Genomic DNA, 15300 nt, shown 5'->3' with positions numbered 1-15300 from the left:
GTGTATGCAGATCGAACGTGTATTCGATGTACTTTGATGGATTGAATGAAAATTGATTAGAAAAAGATACAAAATATGCTGTTGTCCTTTGTAAATATATCTTAAAATATATCTTAAAACGAAATAACCGACTAATATTTTATCCAACTGTTTAATTTCGTTGTATTTTTGTATTTCTTCCTTTTTGTACTTTTTTCTAATTCCTTTACCATGAGTATAGTTTTATAACAAAAACAAAAAACACAAATATTTCGCTACAATAGGGGAATAACATAAGAGTTCCTTTGTTACAGTACTAATTAAATTATTTTAATTGTTTGACATATTTTTTATTTCGCTATTAATCGCTATTAATTTGAAACCAAAATTGGTAGCGAATTTAATTCACAACAAATTCTATTTTTCAACGATTTATTATTGACACAGTATAAAAGAGATACTACTATACTAGAACTATAGAAAGTATTGAGTATACATATGAACAAATGAAAGAGTATGTTACACGTACATGAATATATCCAACTACGTAAATTACTGGAGTTATGTGATAAATCAGTCGATGTGGGAATTTCTTAAATAATTTGTAATTCTACAAATATGTTGAATTTTACATATTGCCAAACATTCCATATTGACGCATCATATTAAATTAATCCAATATACTATGCAGTCAGACATATCACAAAGTTACTTTCTCTGTATAAATGAAATAAGAGTTAAAATTGAATGAAGTTAAACTATTATGTTTATTATATTGTATATATATAATATATATTATAAATATACAATATATAATATGAATACAAATACAAAATATAAATATATAAAATTAGTTATTGTTACTCTATATTAAAAAAAAAAAGAATTATAAACTCGAACTAATATTCAAAGTATATCGAGTGCAACTACTGTATTCCTGCTGACATCTTTGCCAGAATTCCGTCGAATCGGTAAGAGCAGTATCTGCAACCCTCGGTTGTTTATTTCAATGTCATCTCTTTGCAAACAGGTTTCATGTATCTCTTATCAAAAACCAAAATTCTGCCGATATTGCAGGGACCTTGTTCGCCTTCTCTGTAACACCGACGAATATATCCATAAAATGGCCACAAAATCTCGTTCTTAGAACATTTCATGGAATGCCGTAGGTATTCTGCTTGGTCGGGAAAGTAGATGGTGTCCCGATTCTGATTATTCTTGATCATACCGTTCGCAGGATAGGCACGAATGCACGAAATCCAGAAACTTAGAGCTACGATCGCTAGCAGCAAACGCATCCTTAATTAATAATTAACAAGCTATACAGTTGTGCTGTTCTCTGGATCCTGAAAAAATAAGAAGTGACTAAGATATTTTTCTGATTATTTTCTGTTAAAGATATACATTGTTCGCCATAAATATCAAGATATTTAGCCCTAAGAATTTATTCAACAAATTTTACTTTATTTTATATTCTGCATTATAAAACATAAATGATACGGATGTAACAAAAGATGCATAATAACGCTTGTGACTGTGTATGTACTCGTATTATGGAAATTAATCATTTTTGGATTGATATTATTGAAATAAAGTAATAGATGAACAGAAGATTAAGTTTATGTATTTAAATGTTATAATTTCGTTCTGTCAAGAGCTACTAACTAGAATTCCCACCTCAAACGAACATATTTATTTTTAACGTAAAGGTTACGATCCTCTTTTAGGCAATCAAGGTACTTTTCATTTATAGCGCTCTGAATAATTTGTTGTATAACCTTCTCCTCTTGACATTAAGTTTACAACTAATTAATTCAATACTTCACTTCTTATAAATTAGTCGAGAATATCACATTATAATTTTGGGTGACGTAATTTCTTTCGGTTGGTTCGAGATTAATATTCTTTCGACAAAAAATTTGGTAACACATCTGACATCATACTCGTCTCTGCTTAAACCTATTTTTGGTTTTACATCACAAGATTTTGTATTCATGTGACAATAATTTATACGTTTCCAATGCCGGTTCAGAAATTTTGATTAAATACTAATGCTTTTAATTTAATTTAATTTAATAGTTAAATAACACAATATATTAAATGTAAAATATAAAATAACTAATCACGATTTTTCTTAAATACTAAAATAAATCGTTAATTTAAATGTAAAATCAAGTATTAATTTATCGACAGAAAAACAGCGTGAAACTTGAAATTTTGTATATATTAACATATTACAAGGCCAACTTCATTTCATCAACATCGAAGTATCTACTAACGAAACTATTAAACATATCTAAATGTGATGGAAGATATCATTTTCGGCTAATCTCGGTTACACGTAAAAATTTCACAGATATAAATTTGAATAAATCATCAAAGAAATATTTCACGACTGCATTTAGGAAAATTATAAAAGAATAATCGCAAAAATTTTAGTATATCGAAATAACCATTCTCAAAGCGATTCATTTTCAAATAATAGCTGTTTTTATAATCCATAGATGCAGCCTGATATCGCCACTTTTAATGACTACTATTGAAACCTAAAATACAGTTAAAAATTTAATCTTCTGGAAATTACGATTGCTCGTAGCAATTTGTAAAATGTAAGTATGAAGTCGTTTAAGAAATAATTAAAAACTGATGTGTGCAATACGCTATGAAGCTACTTTAATTATGCATCATTGTGTATCGCGGTCGTGTTTCCGGCTTCGTTGTAAATAATAGTGTACGCGGTATTGTTGTTACAATTTGTGATCATGGTTTTCATTTGAGTCGAAATTAAATTTTCAATCGACTTCCAGTTTCGACTGATAAATTTTATTATTCAATTTTAAAGTAAGTATTTTATCAGGCTTTGCAATGTCACCGAATAAACGTTACGTATTTATATTGTTTCTCCCGTTGATGTTACGTGGAATAAATTTTATGGAATATTCATATCTTTGAATAATACGAAAATAAAATTGATGCTAATCATTAAATTGCGAGAATTAATTTCCGTGAACAATGTTTTTACCCATTTCACAATTCATGAATCGTCACATACATATTTTCCTTCAAGACTACGCTTTTCAGAACTTATTTACAATAAATGTATTATTCTATCTAAAAAATGCTTATAATGATTTTATTCCGAAAGTAGAGGCGAAATAATAAAAATTATACCTTCATGTTTCATGCATCTTATATTTTATTTCTGCACACTTGGACCTACTTTAAATGCATAAATATCTACAATCTACTTATCGTAGAATTGCATCGATAGATTACAGTTGCAACTTCTTTTCTATTTGTCTAATATGCTTCAGCAGAAACACGGCAGTCGAAGTGATACAAAATGATTCGCCTTTATGAAAGTTTAGAATAAAAGAAAAAATCCTGAATTAAAGTACCATTCGGTTGAAATGACTTTTGGGCAAATAATTATTTTATGTTCATTCAAGAAATTAATTTATAATATATTATATATAATATATTATATATAAAGATTTTGTATTTTCATTTGAATACTGTTCTTTGGGAACTGTGTCATGCAGATTAATTTTTCGATATATCAGTGTGAAAAATACTCTTCTGTCAGATACTAATTAAATAAACGTATGATATTAACCTCTTAAGACGTGTAAGACGAAATATTTCGTCATGTCTGATAAACAAGTGTATCGGATATAACGATATAGTTCGTCTAATATAATATAATATAATTAATGTAATATAATATATAATAAGTCTAATCTAATATAATATAACGATATAATGTCGTATGGTATTAGTTACCATTTCATATGTAGCTATTTTAACATGGGTAGGAAACTATTCTCCGGCTAAGAGATTATTTAAAATAATTGTAGAACATTTAATCTCATAGATTGACATTTAATAATGTTTTTAAAAATAGTACCAGCTATAGTGCAGTTATGAAAATGTACCTTTTACCGAAAATATAAACAATAGATGTAACTACTTCTGATAATTTAAATGATATTATTTTTTATTTATACACATCGGATAATTTCTTGCTTGAAACTATATATTTTTCCAATATGCATTAAAATTCTGCAGATATTTTGTTCTACAATATAATAGCACTAAGTTGAAAATGAGTCTGAATAGTAATTATATACTTCATACTAATTATGAGACGAACTTGTAATTCCAATCAAGTGACTAATAATCAACAATATCGTAATAATTACGATACCAATATCGTAATAATATAATAAATACGTTTATGAACAATCTCTATAAATTAAACCTAAAGTCTTAACAATGAAAACAATAAGGATATCATCTGGTAAAAATGATCAAAAGTTCACATCAGAATAGCAACGTGCCAATAAATACGGGATTCTATACGCTTTGACGATCCTTACACAAATTCATTTCTCAAATTAGTTCTCGTTTTCCCATCATTGAAACACAAATTCTTGTTAGGATGTCGACCGGGAATTTTCATACGGAAACGGGAACAACTTTGTTCGTTCGAATAGCTTCAAGCGATACTAATGAACGTTTTACTAAAAACAAGCGGAGATCGCGTATGCCATAATGATGGCAACGGGCAACATTGTAATTCCTAAGGGTATTTATAATTTCACAGTTCGCTCGCCGCACCTCTCCTGATCTGCGACGCGTAAATCTAGACTTTGTGCCGTTTTGATGCAGTTCTACCGGAGTCACAACATTATGATCGCTCTTCAACTTACAGCGAACGCTCATTATTAAATGAACGTATTATAATTCAAAGGTGTTTCCAATTTTGTAAAGTTCTATTATATCATTATACGCAATACATTATACAGCACTGTTATAAAACTTAAAAAGCAAATAGAAAGAAAAATATTCTATCACATTTTCTTAGATGTTTAATTACGTATATCTTATCTGTCGAGTGTTGATAACGATGAAATAGTGTTGGAAAATATTGCAAACCTATAAAATATTCACCAACCATCAACATATGAAAAGAATTTCTCATCTATTGAGATAAACGTATAGGTATTTCTATTTTTCATCGCAGTAAATTTATTAATGAGATTTTTGGTAACTTGGAACAGACAAACTGCACATGCAGATTCAAAGTGTCTAACATCATTGTCGAAGAATATCTTTAATCTGAATTTTGCGAGGTCTCCGCAAGTCTACGTTATTCGTTTTTATAGAACTATATTTATCTGTTTTATTAATTACAGTTATTTGCTTGGTAGAAAATCTGTGTGTAATACAACGTTTAATGTGTAAGTTGTAATTTAGTAATATCGTTAGTTAGTAAATTATTACGTAATAGAATATTAATGACAATAATAGTGATTTAACAAACTACAAATTGTAGATTTATAATTGTATGTGAAATAAGATAGTAAGATGATTTATAATCTATAAAATCTATTTCTAAAATTTCGTATATTTTATTACTAAACTTCCTATTGCTACGCAAGAGTATACATTTATATAATTTGCAATTTTCGTTGGCTTGTAAAATTCCATTGATAATTGGTTTAATTGTATCGAATCCTGATAACAAATTTTAAAAGATACAAAATATCCATACATCAAACATACATACAAACGTACAAACGCCTAAAGCGTATGAGATTCCAATATAAATTACTCCATAACAGAGTGTTTTACTACAGAGTGTAAACGTATCTTAATTTTCGCGACACGAATAGCCATAGAATAGCGGAAGATTTAATCTCTGTTACTATAGCAGAGTTTACTTCGAGCGTGGAGCTTCTATACTTTTACAGTTCGTCATAAAAATTTATGCTGCACGGTCGAGGGTGCAGTTTCCTGTTAAACTCAGATTTCGCAGCGGTCTTTTTTTTTTTAAACCCCGGTCACTGACGAAAGCACGAGAACAAAGCATATCATTTTTATCATGAATGCGAGGCAGAAGAGAATACGAAGCTTCGAATCGACGAATCAACCGCGAATCTCGAACACCATTGCGCCGCGCACGGCATTGTTCTGGATGGAAAATTAAATCCAAACTTCCCACCGGACAAATAATCCCTTACCACCAAGAAAATTTCACGAATCGCGACGATAACAGAAGCAAACGCGCTCTTCCTATCAGCGCGGTACTTTCCCAAAACTCCGCGTAATCTCGCTTCCCCTTCTCATTCTCTTCATCGCAACTTTATCGCGATCAAGAAGTTTCTATGTTTGTACGAAAGATCAAGGAGCATTTACACATCGGTTATATAAAATGTAAATAACTGATACGATGCTTTATGTAGACTATAATCTAGTACTAAATGTTGAAAATAATGGAGAAGTTTAAGTAAAATATAAAAAACAATTTTTTTTTTGGTGAAAGAAGATGTAATGCGATAGGTTCATCTTCTTCAACACCATCAACACGCTTGATCGAACGAAAGTAGATAAGGATGTTGTTCGTCAGACAAATATCTATATTTAGATACTTATATCATGAGTACATCAATGCACCATATCGGACATTATGTATATTCTACGAGAAACTAGGTAGGTAGGTACCATAAGTTACTATAATAGAATAGCATACTATTAAGGACAGCTCAACTACCTCAGTTATACTTTCAATGGAGAAGTTACATCGTGCTACTGGCGAGAATAATGATAAATTCTGACAAAGTGAAAACAAATTATAAAGTTACAAACATTAAACATTGAACTAAGTTTAGATCGAATATGTGGAATACGTTAGGGATTGAGCTTGGTGTTGCTAGAGCTAGGTAGGCAGATTCAGTAGGTTAGGTCTGGGATTAGACGTGGGTTAGTTAGAAGAGCTTGGGTTAAACTTAACTAGATAAGTTAGGTTCAGTTGAAATGGTTTAAGTAGATTGAACGTGTTAAACGTTTGGACAGATGAAATATTTTGGACGAGTTGAATGATTGATAAGTACTGAAAGATTCAGAATTTAGATAAAACTAGTTGAGTTATTAATTTCATACGTTCTCGCAGTAATCTGTCTTCTTTATATTTATAGCTTACTTTCTACAGAGTTGTAGCATAGTCGTTTTATACATGACAAGAATATGTGTTTTTACCATAAATATAGGTTTCAAGTTGAACAAAACTTTTAACAGGGACAGAGTACGATATCTCTAGGAAAAATCTGAAATTCGTCGTATGAAACACAGAGTGGAAGCAGCGTGTAAATGGCTCGCCCAGGTGTAGGAGTGGCAATAATTTTAGGAGTAAGTTTTCAACTTTCCTGGACGATACAATGACAGACGCTTCCAAGAAGATAGAGTACTCCTGGGCTTTTACATTATCATTGTGCTGGTACGCTCGCTAACTCGCGATTTATTGCGTGTAGATAGCAATTAATTGTAACTCTTGCACGAAGACGGGAATTCGCTCGAGGACGATTCTTCTGGTCCTTTTTCGGGGGATTCCTCGCCCTGAAAATCGTTGCGAAGGGTATTCGTTACAAACGCGTAACGGCTTTCGAAACAATTCATTCTATTTGTCACGCTGACTCGCGAATATTCGCTGTTGGAATCTATGCCTATCGTAATTTTTAAATACAACTTCACAGCATGGTTATGCGAAGCAATAAAACCTTTGTAATGTGCGTTTGCATTTCGTTAATAATGGTACCTGAATTTTATTACGAGGAAGAATTTACAACTGCTATGTATATATAAGAAAAAGAACTATTCGTCTTTGTATTTTGATTTTTCTTAAACTTGGTAACTGAGGAAGATGTGATAATTCGTCGTACAAACTGTCAATCTCTTGCATTATATTCGCTTTGTTTGGAAATCCTTTAAATTAGATGTTCAAAGCGTTGACCACACGCGTTAAGAGAACAAACGTACAAGTTCTATCTTTATGGGAAACTTGCCAAACTTCAAGGTCCATTTTCGTCTAAACTATAGGACTAAGTTCAACCACATTTTAAAACATTCCGTATATAATACGGAACATTCAAATTTCAATTAACTTTCTTAACTCCGAATTGTTTATTAAAATTCGATTTTAACCCCATTTCTCATTTTCAACTGAAAACGAGATAGTGATTATGTCGTGAAATAATGAAAAACACGCACATTCATTATCTTCTCTCACGTGTCACTTGGCGAATCTCATTGTATCGCAATGCACGATTGCATAAATTTCCAATGTATCAGGATGTCCATAAATTACGCGGGAATTGAGAAATTAAAACTAACTTTGTGCAGGGTTGACAGTACGATAGCAACGGCTAACAATCAACCATCGTTGCTCGCGGTAAAATAGAAAGTAACCCGATCTAAATTCACATAAGCCACGAATAATGCATCATGCTTGTTAGTGTATCAGTCCGTATTTTCCATCGAGTGTAACGCGAGTCGGCATTGCATCGATCACGACGAGTTTCAAAGCATCACGAAGCACTCTTTCGCGTCATATAAATGCGTTGCCATTCATGCGTTGCAATTAATGTCATCAATTAACTTAATACACTGCAAGCCGCTTCTTTAGCAATAAAATTACTTTTTGCAGAAGTTGCTGAATTATGTAAATGATAATTTTCTCAGCAGATACGTAGATATTCTAGAAATTCTTGTAAATAAGAAGGTGTAACGTAAAGCAGAATTAATTGATGCATTTGATCAAATTATTGATAAATTATACGTTAATACACGAAAAAAATATAACAGCGTGATTCTTTTAAATCGTACGTTTAGTTTTATATATAGTATGCATTAATTGCACAACTTTTTATTCCGAATAAAAAGATATTAAAGGTTTTCATCACGTTTAAATTATTTCTAAAACACCACTAATCTTTAACTACCATATGTCTTTACAAAAGTTGATCAACCACTTTGAAAATCCTAGAGAATGTCTAAAAATCAAAAGAATACACATAGCACCGAAAATAACCACAACCAAATCGACCGATGTCACATAGAAGGAACACTAATTTTGTAACCATTCTGTATTCCTACGAAACTAGCAAAATCCGAGAAACTTCAAGAAAGAATTCACATAAAACTATCACAAGCTTCTTAAACACATATCGAAAGGAAAATCGTTAGTTTTCCACTTATCGAACTGATTCTCACGCACGTTTTAGTAGAACTTCTAATCACTGCCAAAATTCGACAGCCGGATAAAATAATCAAAGACCAAATTTGATATAAAGCCGCGTTTGCCGACGAAGGGGCTACTACGTTAAAGCGTCCTCTATTGGAACGCGGGACGTTTTACATAATTTAGATGAAACTTACACCTAGCACGGTCCCTTGCCGTGGCAACAAGATTAACGATTACTTTGCACTCACGTTTGCTCGTTTATTTTCCCCCCTGTTAGCGCACCAGTGCTGGGCCGATCTTTTGTTCTCTGGCTGGCTACTTGTTCGTCGACTTTACAGCTGCGCGAGTACCCTGTCTCGCTCCAAAACTTACGCTGCAGACTAAAGTAATTCGCTGTCACTAATAGAAATTTGATACCCGAAAGCGTACAACGTGTCCCAGCTCGCGCGTACGAATCGAGGTTCCAACGTAGACTGAGGAGGTCTCGTATCAAAAGTTAATCTACGCGAATGTACGTAAGGATCTGGCAGGCAAAGGAGGTGGCAAGCACATGAGGAAAAAGGTGGAGTGGCATCGTCTGGCCGTAGGCATGTCATCAGTTCCCAGAATGGTGGATGAGGGGCTGGGAATGACAAGGGGGAAGGGATTAATCTGAGGCAGCCGGTGATCACCTCAACTCGGAGAACTGGTTTGATCGTGAGAGGACTACAGTTTTCGAATAGCGTCCCAGCATCCTCTCCGGATCTCTCCGGGGAAATAAAAGAACGTATTTATGTCGGGACCAGGATAACGCCCACCGCTCGATAAATAGAATTTCTGACAACCACGAGAATTTATGCGATTAATCCCGGTGTTTAGGTTAGATAAACGAGGTGAGCACCGGTACCCAACTGATCGTTGTCCTCTGTCTATACCTTTATAGACAAGCGGGGTTTAGTTGGCTACGATTTAAAGGCGTTAGCAGCAGCGAGAAATCGATTAACAACTTTCGTTTCATTTAGCGTTTGGCGACGAAATTGAAGTTAAATGATGTACAAAGATGGAGGGGTGATAGGTGGGTTGCAGGAATTCGAAGGACGGAGTCGATCGAACGGTTGATTACATGTTTAAACGATCGTTTAGGAAGTATGTGGTAATTGAAGAATACAGGAGGAGGAGACACGATAACTTTGTCTTCATTACTTTTCTGATTTTGATATTATTTTGTGAAGGGGCGCATTCCAATATGAAATCAGTTGTTCAAAAGATGAGTTGATCAAATCTGTAAATTAAAAAGTACAGAAAAATGATGACATTAAAAGTGTGAATAATGATTTTCTTCCGTGGTCCTTAATTATGATATCTAAAGTAAAATATTTGAGGAAATCCCAAACGTTTTTTATATCTACATCCGGTTCTCTTTTATTTTTACAACTATGAATCACTCGAGAACTGGTTTGGTCCTTATGTTATTTACTCTTCGTGATGTATATTTACACGCTTATTAAAATGCAAAAAATTTACTATTATTAATGTCCAAATTTCACGTTTAAAGTTTCTAGTAAAACAACAATTTGCTAGTTATTCAATATAAATTCCATATATAATATACGATTAGTACTACACCAATTTGAATGATTGTATCATTCCTCTTGAATGACTTCTCGGGTGACGTATTAAATATGAGGTACTGACGTCAAGAATAGTTGCATAGCAGTCGTGTTGGGGATTTCCAAGAATTACATCTCGCTCTGCAAGTATATTTCCTATGTTTTCTGCAAAATTGCTACTGGTATCACGGTCATAACCATAATAACGCCGTAATATTATAATTGATTCACTGAAATAAAACGCAACGTGCAATTTAGGGAAATCACTAGGTAACATGAACAATATATTAAAGCATTGGATATAGATGAAAGAAATAAAAGTTTGCAATATAATTCTAAGTACAGTTGCAATCATACAATGTTTGATAGTTAAACATACATTTGATACTTTTTGTTACACTAAATATAGAATTAGAAAAATCGAAGATTGCAATATGTTGTAATAAATTGTGATATTTTAAAAGATATTATTAATATCTGTAATTAAATACATGTTTAATGTACATTTTTAATTTAATAATTAATTGACTGTTTCTTTTATTAAACAATGAATGTTGTGGCGAATAAATGACAAACATTGTTAGGTTCTATGTCATGTTTCAGAAGAAATTTAAATTTATATTTGTTGTAATGTTAATCTTCGAATAAAGAAGAAAATCTTCCTATGTATTATGTAAATTTTACGAGTAAGATGAGAATTGTAGTTCGTTGTCCTGCAATGTTCAAATGGTACGTAATGTTATACTGTGACATAAATCGAGAAACTATGTACTCGATTGTCGCAAAAATTCACAGAAGAAATACACACCTTGGAAAGATGATTCATAGATTTATTCAAACAAGTTTAATGTATTCGTTCGCTTGAATTATGTAATAGTATTTCCGCGGTCACAAACGTAAATAGTACTTACATAGATTACAAACGGAATTTTCTTACTTCCATTAATACTACTTATTGACATTTAAAAAATATATATATATAAAACTTCTCCGGTTATAGATATCTATATCTATATATATCAGTTTCGATTCGATGTGCCTAAAACACAGTTTTTTATGAATTCGTAAAAAAATTTAAATCTGCCGAAATGTATGCATAGAATACACATATTCCAAAATATATTGACACAACTACTACATTATCTTCTTTATATATTTTACCAAGAAGATTTAGAAGTTGAAAGAAACATTATTAGTTAAGCTAATTGTAAGCATATCTCTAACGGAAAAGGAGTGAAAAAGGAAAGCTATACTTTAGTAGCAAGGATTGATCCTATATTTAACAATTACGACACAATCAAATAATTTGCAAATAATTTGCATTCTATGAATAATTTTAAATTCACATAAATAAATTCATCGAATCATATTTATCATACTTACGAATGTATGGATTACAATAAGGAAAAATATTCGCGCGAGGAAATACTGTCCGAGAGAAAAGAATGATTCAGCTCTTTAAATATGCCTCGGTCTCGCTGTACTTTTTTTTACAGACGATTCAATGCATTGGGTTTCTGAATAGCATACAAGGTAAAAGAGTGAACCACAAAGAAAAATCTGGAATTCATCAATTGGCTGTCCGTAGCAAATGGAAAATTACTCTGTCGTTTATAGGTTTTCGTGGTCAAGTGGCTACAAAAGTTAAATAGAAACTGGTTACGTTGAAGACCAGGTTGAATTGCAGTTCAGAAAATTAAACGGATCTGAAATAATGCCTTTTTTATCGTGTTTGACATGCATCAAATCATTTCATTTTAACCGGCCTGTTCCGTGCCACCTGTAGTTAAGGGGAAAAGCAATCGGATTATTCCAAAATAACAGTACCTATATGTAGCTTTCGACCATTTAAATATTCTCAAAGCTTGAAACATTCTGTAATTCTGTCATTAATTAGAAATTAATACTACAGATATGAAAAACAATTTCCTTTACTTTGATACATATTGGACCAAAAAATATTCTCTTTAAATTTCTATGAACACGTAGTGTTGTAAAGTTTTTGGTTTATTACATTAAATCTAGAATAAAAATCGACAAAGCTGACAAAGATAGGAGTTGATGAAAAAGATGCAGATAATTAAATCTAAGAAAAGATTATATTATAGAAATCAGTATATTCCATGATACTTATGTGTTCATATATTCTATGGTGTTAATGGTCGCTATATATGTTAATATTTTGTTACAAGTCAACATTTGACGTGCCCTTTTAAGAAAATGTGATGGAACATTATTACTTATTCTTGCATGCATTGAATTTAAAAAAATAAGTTTCCAAACAGGCACTAAAAGGAAAATCTCGTTGAAATATACGTACATACATATTTACTTAAGCAAGCATATTTGCTAAAGTCTTTCTGCACATACGATATTCCACGAGTGAAAGATTACTCAATTCACACCATGACGGGTTTTCACATTTTTCTTATTTTGGATTCAATAAGATTGCATTTAAAAATCAATATTTACTATGAACGTACGATGTAAGTAGAGCATAAAAACAAATATCGATCCTATGTAGAAATCCGCAGTAAGCTGTCGATAATTGAGCTGTATCCCGTTTATGAACGTTTTGTAGCAATGCTTGCTGCGCTGTAATCAACACTCGATGCGGATCAAAAGTTAATCACCGTGAGATACTGCTCGTAAGCATTTAATCGTCGCGAATTCTGGCGTTGCAGTTCTCGCTGTAAGCGCGTTTTTAATTGCGATTTGATTACACTACCTGAAAAAATTGCTAACTGAATGCCACGGAGCACAGTTTATTAAAAGTTGTATCGATAGATAATATCTCTCGGAAATGTGACGAATCTAACAAGAGTAGAACTATTTAATGTTTAATTAGTCATATACTAAAATGAATATGATTGTGTCCTAAGAGGAAACAGTGCAGTGTTGGTATTAAATGTTTGAATTAGAAGTGATAAAAATCGAACAAACTACAATTGATGAAGTTTATTCTCCGAATTATTGACTCTCTATCTCTACTTTTTATTCTATCTCTACTCTCTCTATCTCTCTATCTCTATCTCTACTCTAACTCTATCTTTTTTAAATTGAAAAATACACATTATTTTTTATTGTTTTCATAATCTAAAGTTAGCTACAGATACTGTAGCTCATCAACGTCATCATTCATTAAACATCTAATATACAATTTATATACTTACATATCGTAGGATGTTGTTGACACAAGATATTTATAGTTTTATGCATTATGTGACAACAAGCTAAGTATACTTCAATGGAAAATAACAACGATATGCAATGTCACACGAAGATATTCATAAAATTTTTATTAAATTTTAATGTTCAGTTCAACATATTCTAAATACTCAGAAAACTCGATATTTTGTTGCGATCATTTCACCATAGATAGAAATTACTTTAATAAAGACAATCAAACGTGATTATCAATTTGATCCTACACTGACCCCTCGCCGAATTCTTATCAGAGATATTTGAATCAATTTAATTAAATTTGATCTCGTTAAGAGTCGAATCGCTCGATGGATACATATCGTATATTATTTCCCATTATGATTTAGATATTTGAAGTTTCCATTTCCCGTGAACGATATGACTATCGTGTAAATAATACCCGGCCCCTTGGAATAAAATGAAACCGTCACTCCCCAGTAAGAAGATATTTTACCGAATTCGTTAATACCAGAAGTGTTTTTTATGGACATCATTTATCTTAATAATCCTTGAGCTTAAGGGCGCAATTAATCAGCCATTGAGGTCATGAATAATTCATTCGGTAGGAAAAGGAGACTCTCCCCGAAAATATTCCACCGTAACCGATCTTAATTCGTGCCATCCACCCACTGCCATTTAATTCAACCACTTTCATTGGCAGGCGTGAGCATTCTCCGTCGTTGCACTTCGTTCCGTTTAAGTTCAAATTGATAATAGTTCGGTTCACCGGTTACATTACGTGACTTCACTCTCTCACGAGGAAATAATCGGCAACTCGTTCACGCCAGGAAAAAGGAAGAGTCGCTGGAAATGTCGCGAGAAATATGTGGAAAGTGTTGAACGGACGGTAAAGTAATACAGACAAATAAAACACGTATTAAACATCCATAAGTATTTAGGGTAGCTTCTGATATTTAATATCTTCTCTGATATTTAATCATTTAATTAATAAATATAATACGTTTATTTTCTGGGTCCACTTATGCAGTTGAACTAATATTATTAATGTAATTTTATCAATGACGAGGTACAAGTTATTAATATTAAGGAAATCTCTTCTATCGCAGTAACAAATTTTGGTAATAAAAAGAATTAAATTTTATATATCATCAGTCATTTGATTATGAAGAAGTCTATAATCTACAATCTGTAAATTTACTGATATTATTAATTAGTAAATTATTGTGTTATCTCTGGACTGTAAACTTTTGTGCAAATTCATATTATGAACATAAATAAAAAAATGAATTCTACATAGTGATTTGTTTTGTCCGTTAAATATTATAATCTTCATTTTACTTTGGACGTTTTTGCGCGTTATACTCTTTTTTTTTTGTACATTCTTATATTTTTAAATTCCTCATAAATGCATACACACACGTAGCGTAGTTATTTCAACCACGTTACATGTGCAATATAATGTAAAATATTAAGTGAGATACTGAAGTTCTGCAATAAATTTAACGAGTTTTCTAATATTTATGACATTATAATAAATATGGTTTT

At 31.9% G+C, this 15300-nt stretch overlaps 1 long non-coding RNA gene across 1 annotated transcript; it reads right to left on the bottom strand.

Annotated features, from left to right (window-relative positions):
* Positions 1-340: 340 nt before the first annotated feature.
* Positions 341-9528, bottom strand: LOC112212050. Its single transcript, XR_002945838.2, has 2 exons — positions 9250-9528; positions 341-1325 (listed from the first exon to the last, which is right to left on the bottom strand). It is a non-coding gene; the product is annotated as an uncharacterized LOC112212050 (long non-coding RNA).
* Positions 9529-15300: the final 5772 nt, after the last annotated feature.

This window comes from Bombus impatiens, unplaced genomic scaffold (assembly GCF_000188095.3).
Source record: "Bombus impatiens unplaced genomic scaffold, BIMP_2.2 scf_0102, whole genome shotgun sequence".
In the NCBI taxonomy this organism is placed as follows: Eukaryota; Metazoa; Arthropoda; class Insecta; order Hymenoptera; family Apidae; genus Bombus; species Bombus impatiens.
This window is presented reverse-complemented; position numbering and strand designations above follow the sequence as displayed.